Consider the following 8,529-nt stretch of genomic DNA (forward strand, 5'->3'; position numbering starts at 1 on the left):
ATTAATCTTCACAGCATCCTTGTGAAGAAGACAACAGGTATTATCACTGCTCTACACATGGAGCAACACATAATAGAAAGGTCAACTGCCTTGTTCAGGTTTATGGTAAGACAATTATGAAACCAAGGATATCTATGGATGCAAACATACCTGAACTAAATTCTTGTGCTCTGAACTTCACCAGGTTTTTTGATGAGAATCTTGGAAGGCTTTTATTAAAATGCATATTCATCTCTGGTAAACACAATGCAAGAACATGAAGGGATAACGGGAGGGAGCCCATAAGTTAAAAGACTTAAAATATATAAACATCAAGTAAATTATGTAGTCTTGTTGTGAATGATTCAGACAAACTAGAAAAACAATACACTTATACAACAATGAAAATTTTCAACAGTGATTGACAAATGATATTTAGCAACTATTGGTGGATTTTTCTGAGTGATAATGTTATTGTGGTCATATTAAAAGATGAGTCTTTTTTATGAGCTACATTCTGAAGTATATATATGGATGAGTTGACAATGTTATTTGGGATTTGCTAAAAAAAAAAAAAAACTGTGTCCAAAAGGGGATAGAATGATATGTTAAACGTTATGTTGTTTCATCATGAGTTGATAATTGTTGAAGCTGAATGATGGGTGGATATGAGTTTCTTATAGTAACCCTTATATTTTTTGTATATTTGAAATGTTCTATCTTAAAAAGCTTTTATTAATGTGGAAAAACTCTCCTGACGAGATTTTAATTTAGTAGGTTGGTTGTGGGGCTCAAGGGTATATATATATACACACACACATATATATATACACACACACATATACATATACATATATATACACATATACACATATACATACACACACACACACACACACACACACATATATATATATATATATATATAGAGAGAGAGAGAGAGAGAGAGAGAGAGAGAGAAAAGATTCGTTCTTGTTGCCCAGGCTGGAGGGCAGTGACAAGATCTTGGCTCACTGCAACCTATGCCTTCCAGGTTCAAGCCATTCTCTGGCCTCAGCCCCCTGAATAGCTGGGATTACAGGCACCTGCCACCACACTCAGCTAATTTTTGTATTTTTAGTAGAGACAGGGTTTTGCCATGTCAGGCATGCTGGTCTCGAACTCCTGACGGCTGGTGATCTGCCTACTTTGGCCTCCCAAAGTGCTGGGATTACAGGCATAAGCCACGACACCTGGCCCAGAGTATTTTTAATAGGCCCCAATATGATTCTTATGATAAGGAAATTGCTGGAAATATTACCCCTATTGACCCATTCTTGAGCTCTGTAGAGACTGACATAAAAAGCCAAATAGTTTGACATCTGGAATTTATTTACATGCACTTTTTATGTGTAGAATTTTAGATAATACCCAGTTATTGGTACAAAATAATTTTAAATTCTTCTTTAAAAGCAAATGACTCTGATCCAATATTTTTAAAATAACATAATAGAATAAATTATGTGTTTTTAGTAAAAACATACTCTTCAATTGAGTAAGCTGTGCAGATATACCAGTAGATTTTACTGAAAATAAAAAAGCAACATTAATTTTTCACTAAAAAACGTTCACACCCACCAACACACACTGGGGCCTATCCAAGGGTGAAAGGAGGGAGGAGGGAAAGGATCAGGAAAAATAACCAATGGATACTAGGCTTGATACCTGGGTGATGAAATAATGCTGTATAATAAACCCCCTGACACGTTTACCTGTGTAACAATCCTGCACATGTGCCCCTGAAATTAAAATAATAGTTAAGAATAATTTTCCACTTGACAGCAAGATAGCTCTTTTTTTTGACATAGAATGGTGTCAAAGCATATCTTATTAGACAAAGATGCAGGCTGTTTCAGGATCTTGAATAAAGCTTTCAAAATTACTTAAGGAATAGATAAAATTATGTAAAAGTAGATTTCCATCTTTTGCTTTCCAAAGAATCATGTAACTGCTTATGCACATTTGGCATTAGAACAAACAAACAAAAAAAAACGAAATGTGCTTTTGGAAGAGAACTAGTCACTCATGTTTATAAAATAGCAACTCTATCAATTTGTTGATTGAATGCAATTTAACTTAGTTTTTCAGGAAATCTTAAGCATTAAGTTGACATTAACAGAATGAATTATTATTTAACTGCTGCTCATTTGGTGGCAAAATTAGGCCACAGGAGGAATAATGATAGAAAGACTTTTTAGATATGATATAGCCTTTTATTTCCACTCTAAGATTATTAGAGAAATCTTCCAAACCAAAAAAACCTTATTAGTATCACATTTCCTCTGGAAATTTTATGACACAACATTTTGACTTTAATTCTTTTCGGGATGCTTTAGATTTGAATACAGTTTTATAATATGGCATTTGATTAGAAAATTTGATTATTAAAATTTAAAATTTTTGTTATTAATAAGAGGCTAGTGTGAATTAACAATCAACATCAATTTCTAGTTTGTCCAAATTTAACTAGGAAAAATAATATTTTCTGAGCTTATAAAACACTCTGTATAGGCTTCCTGAGCACTTATAAATACAAATTGTAAAATCTATGTATCTTTAAATGAAGTTTTATTGTCTCATATCAGTGGAGACACCTTTATACATCCTCCACTTAAAAATGTAGTTCTCCATACTAATGCATATTAATAATTATTTCAATTATCTAATTGTGCATTTACATAGCAGCTTAGTTCTATTCAGATTCAGAGGTGTTTATTTCCAAAATTCCCTACCCATCCACTTAATTCTTTATTTCTACTTCATATTTTTGAATTAATGAGAACTCTGCTTAGTGGTTAAACTAGGCAGTAAAAGAAGGAGTGCTGAAAAAGTGTCATCAACTTGAGAATCTTTTACAATATAACTAAAATGTGTTTCAAAATTAAATTTGCCTAATTAGGCCTGCAAAAAGCTAGTTTTTACCAACTGATGATTGTTTAAAACTCCACCTTTCTACTATTTCTGTTCTTTGATGACACAAATTTCTGAACATAAAAAAATCTTCCTTTTATTCATAAAGCTGCATTTCTCACAACTTAACTGAACTGATTTAGAGGAGTAAGTGAGGGGAGATATCATGGAGTTGGAACTTTCATAAGTATGGTATGGAAAGAATACAGGAAAAATCTTGACGAGTGATTTCACCAATTTTTAAAAATCCTTTATTCAAAGATAATAAAACAACCTGCAATATTTTTTGTAACTCAGCCTGCTTGGCTGCCATAACAAAATATCATGGACTGGGTTGCTTAACAACAGAAATTTATTTGCCCACAGTCTGGAGGTGGGAGGTCTAAGATCATGGTGCCTACATGGTGGAGATCTAATTGGGGCTCTCTTCCTGGCTTACAGGTGGCTGCCTTCTCACTGTGTCCTCACATAGACTTTTCTGGGTGCATGTGTTTGGGGAAATAGAAGTATCTCTCTTTATCATCTTTTACCAAACCATGAATTCTATTTGATTAAAAAAACTCTACTCTTATAAACTAATTTAACTGTAATTACCTACTAACTGTCTCATGGGGGTTAGGGTTTGAACACATGAATTTTGGGAGAACAGAATTCAGTCCATAGCGTTTTTCCATTCTCTGTTCTAGCATTGATTTTCAACCCAATCTAATATCAATCTTCCCTTGTGATGGTGTAGCCTAACATTGTGTAGTTAGTCGTATTAAATTTCCAAATAGGAAGTCAGAAAGACCTGGTTGTGCATCCCAGATCTATTATTTAACAGCTGTGGGACTATAAGTAAGTTAAATTCTGTAAGGCTCAGTTTTCTCATCTATAAGTTGGGAATAGTGATGTATAGTTGTAGATTAAATTAGTTATTACAGATGATACATTCAGTGCAGTGCTTACTACATTCTAAGCACTTGTATGCTTTTACTAATTTGCAGCAATGCTCCATTGTCTAAGTGTAAGTAAATTATACACAGTCATGCATTCACTCTACAAATCTTTACTGATCATCCACTCTGGTAATTCCTTTTTTGTTGTCCTTTTTAAGAATGCAGGTGCGAACAAGAGAAAGAAGGTTTCTATTGTCATGGAGTTTTTCGTGTGGAAGGAAACGTACAGTCAACATCTTAGACCATTACCCAATAAAGGTAGCTTGGTAGAAAATTCTATATAATGATGGAATAATGTGACAGCTTTAGGTTGTTAAAGGATTCCTCTCTAAAATATGAGTACTAAGAACTTACAAAAAAGAATAAACCAATTTTGTGAAGAATCGTATGCACCATTCAAAGTAAATGGAGAGAAATCTTGGTAAACTTAAGTACTAAAAGACAAAAATCAGTGTGGCTAGAACAGGTTAGGAAGAACAAAGCAGATAAATTGGAAGAAAAATTCTAGGCATGAGCAAGTAGGACTTCAGGAGCTGGTGTAACAGTGGCAACTTTTCTTCTATGAGGGATGCTGAAGCTTTTAAAGGTTTCAAAAAAAGGAGTGATGTTTCAGGATGTATGTTTTAAGGAAACCACTCTGACTTCTGTGATGAATGGATTATTGAGAAAGAAAGGAACCAGAAAGAGCTACTGAGATGTTATTGCAGTGTTCCAAAATATTGATGCCTATCAAAGGGAACCCTCTGCTCATCTACTCCAGCCAGAGCTCATCAGTGCTATGATAATTTTGGGGGAAAACAAATAGGTCTTTTGAAGATTATCGTGCATAGTATCTTGCACAAAACAGATTATTTAAATCTTTCTGCTACTCTGATGAAAAATAAACAGGTTCTCAATCAGAGTGTATTCTGCATACAGTTTGTTTGCAAATGTGCCTATTGAAAGACTATGTGACAAATGATCTCTTTTTGTTGTTGTTGACACTTGGAAGAACTATTCTTTTTTCTTCTTACCTTTTCCTCCTCCTTTTCCTCATCCTCCTTCTTTCTTCATATAATCATAGAAAAAAATAATAAAATGACCAAAATATATATACCTCAAAATCAAGACTTCCTAGTTTTTGTCTAGTTGCAAAATGATGCAAATTTATATGATAAGACAATATTATTGTTCTATATACAGCATAGCCAGATGGTCAGATTGAGGCTATGTTTATGATTAATTTTAAACTTTAGGTACAGATGTTGTGGCTGGCATCTAATGTAATGTGAAGAAGATAATTATATTAGCTTGCTTGGGCTGCCATAACAAAAATACACTAGACTGGAAGCTTTAAACAACAGAAATTAATTTTCTCACAGTTCTGGAGGCTTGAAGTCAAAGATCAAGGTCCAGTAGGGTCAGTTTCTGGTGATGGCTGTTATTCAGGCTTGTAGATGAACACCTTCTATTTGCGTTATCACATAACCTTTTTAATGTGTACGTGTGCAGGAACATGCTCTGGTATTTCTTCTTCTTTTTTCCTCTTTTTCTTTTCTTTTTTTCTTTTGATGGAGTCTTGCTCTGTTGACCAGGCTGGAGTGCAGTGGTACAATCTTGACTCACTGCAACCTCTGCCTCCCGGGTCCAAGCTATTCTCCTGCCTCAGCCTCCTGAGTAACTGGGACTACAGATGTGCGCCACCATGCCTGGCTAATTTTTTGTATTTTTAGTAGAGACATGGTTTCACCATGTTAGTCAGGATGGTCTTGATCTCCTGACCTGGTGATCCACCTGCCCTGGCCTTCCAAAGTGCTGGGATTACAGATGTGAGCCACCACACCTAGCCTCTTTTTCTTCTTATAAAAACATAAATTGTATTGGTTTAGGGTCCCACACTTATGACCTCATTTGACCCTTATCACTTCCTTGCAGTCTCTATGTCCACATGGTTCCTTTTACATTCAAGGTTAGGGTAACAACATACAAGTTTTGGGGAACAAAATTCAGTTCATATCCGTCTCCCTGGCTCCCAAAAGTGCATGCCTTCAGCACATGCCAAATACATTAATTCAATACTAACAGCTCCAAAAGTCTTAATTCATTCCAGCATCAACTCTCAAGTCAAAAGTTTAGTCTCATCTAAATCATCACATTTCCTCTCCAGCTGTGAACACGTGAAAGTAAACAAGTTATATGCCTTAAAAATATGATGGCGAGACAGGCATAAAATAGACATTCTATTTCATAAAAGAGAAATGGAAAAGAAGAAATCAGTGATGAGTCTCAAGAAAGTCCAAAGCCTAGTAAGAAAAATTTCAGTAGATATTAAAGCTCAAAAATAGTCATCTTCATTTGATGCTCTGCCCTTCAGTTCCACCATGGTAGTAGTATCACACCCATGATTCTTCAAGATGCTGCTTGAAGGTCTTCCAGGCAAAACTGAGGAGAAAGTACTCTAGTCCCCCGGACCTGTAGAGGGAGTAACAGCTTTGATGATCTCTGAATTACCTTTGAAATTATTATCCCATTTTCATGAAGGGCAAAGCATGTTTTGTCAAACTATTGAAGTCCAACAGTCTTCTTTCATTCCCTCTCTCCTTTAGTCCCAGCAGGTGGGTGGTGTTTCTGATGGCATAACCTCATCTCTATTCCTGATTCTGCTGAGGTGGCTTATTAAATTTGTATTTTATACCCAAACTAATTTCCTTTACCAAATGGTTGTTCAGCCCATACCCTTAGTTTCTCTTCAGAACGAAGCTTATTAATATTTTGCAGTATAGATGCTTGACAATTTCCCAAGTGTTCAAGTTCTGCTTCCTTTTCAGTTAACAAGTTCTTCTTCAATTCATGTCTTTTCTCATCACAATTCATCTTTTCCTCTTACATTTTACTATAAGCAATCAAGAGGAATCAAGCTGCTCCTTTAATACTTTGCTTTAGAAGTGTCCTCAGTTAAATATCCAATTTCATTACTCACAAATCTTACTTTCCACAAAACATTAAACACAATTTAGCCTGGCTCTCTGACATTTTAAAACATGTATTGCCTTTCTTCCAGTTTTCAACAAGCTGCTTTTCATTTCCATCTGCAACGTCACCCGAAAGGTCTCTAACATTTCTGTTTCTACCAACATTCTGTTCAGATTTATTTGTGTATTCTCTAAAAAACAGTGACTTTCTTTCTAGATCTTCTCCTTTCTTTTGAGTCCTTACTGGAATCAACCTTAATGTCTACATTTCTAGGATGTACCACAGAACTCTTTCACCCTTTTTTCATTACTCAGTTCCACAGCCACTTGCACAATTTTAGTTATTTATTAGAGTAGCACTCCACTTCTCATTGCCAAAACAGAAACAGAACCAACAACATGCTTGTATATAGACAGAAAGAGATGCATTGTAAGGAATTGGCTCACTTGGAAGCTGAAGAGTTCCAAGATCTGTTGTTGGCAAGCTGGAGACTGAGAGGAGCTGATGCTATAGTTCCATCTGAATTCAAAAGCTTGAGAATCAGAGTAACCAACAGTGTAAGTTCCAGTTTGGCAGCCTTCAGGCTTGATGCCCAAGAAAAGCCAGTGTTTCAGTTTTAGTCAAAAGGCAGAAAAGACTAACATCCCAGCTCAAACTGTCAGCCAGGATTTTCCTCTTGCACACAGGAGAGTCAGTCTTTTCGTTATATTCAGGACTTTTGCTTGTGGAATGAAAGCCAAGCACATCAGGAAGGGCAGTCTGTTGAATTCAGTCTACCATGTCAAATGTTAATCTCATCCCAAAACACCCTAATAAACACACTCAGAATAATGGTTCACCAAATATCTGGGCATCTTGTGGCCCAATGCAATTGAAATATAAAATTAACTGTCACAATAATGGAGGAAAACTTTAAAAACTTTTACTTAGGTTTTGTTACAGACTAGCATTTGCTTTGTATCTGATAGTGCTGACACTGGAGGAAATTGAAGGTGGATGCATTTTAATTATCTTTATAGTTTTTTTATGCTAAGAAAGAGAGAAGGAGAAAAGATGTTCCTAAGAAACTTTGGCCTTAGTAACATATATATGCTTACAACTTGATTCTCTGTTATATTTTTAAGAAGAGAGAGAGCTATAACCATCACAAACTGAAAATTAATTAAAGTCATTTGGTCCATCCCCCTGCTTTATATGAAACAGATCTTCATATAATAATTTTAGATATGTAGGTCTTTTTTTTCTTAAGGTTTACAGAAAACTCAGCAAAAACTATGGAATATCCACTCTAAAACAAGAACAAACAAGATAAATAAGTCACAACTCTGCCTTTGAGAAGCTGACAATAAAAGAGCTAGAACCTCAACAAAGTATTTCAATATAATATACTTAAAAACCTATTTCAGCTTTGACAAATACCATCTTTGCTTTCTGTTTTCTTCTGTAACGCATGGCAAACAGACCTCTAATTCCCCTTGAAGATATTCACTTTTCCAAGGCCACTAATACATTCCCTCTTGAAAAGTTCAGAAATAACGTTTTACATGCTTAAAAAAATGGAGAGTTTACAGTTTTTATTTTTTGGGATCTCTGTGTTGTATATGATTTTCTGTTTACTCAATCTGTCTTTAAACTTCTTATTTCCTTTATGTCTCCTTCAGTGCATATTCTTGAGATTTTTTTTTTGGTATAAAGATTCTCAAAATTTTCT

This window comes from Aotus nancymaae, unplaced genomic scaffold (genome assembly GCF_030222135.1).
Source record: "Aotus nancymaae isolate 86718 unplaced genomic scaffold, 86718_ANA_hifiasm-v0.15.2.pri h1tg000022l_1, whole genome shotgun sequence".
NCBI classification, from domain to species: Eukaryota; Metazoa; Chordata; class Mammalia; order Primates; family Aotidae; genus Aotus; species Aotus nancymaae.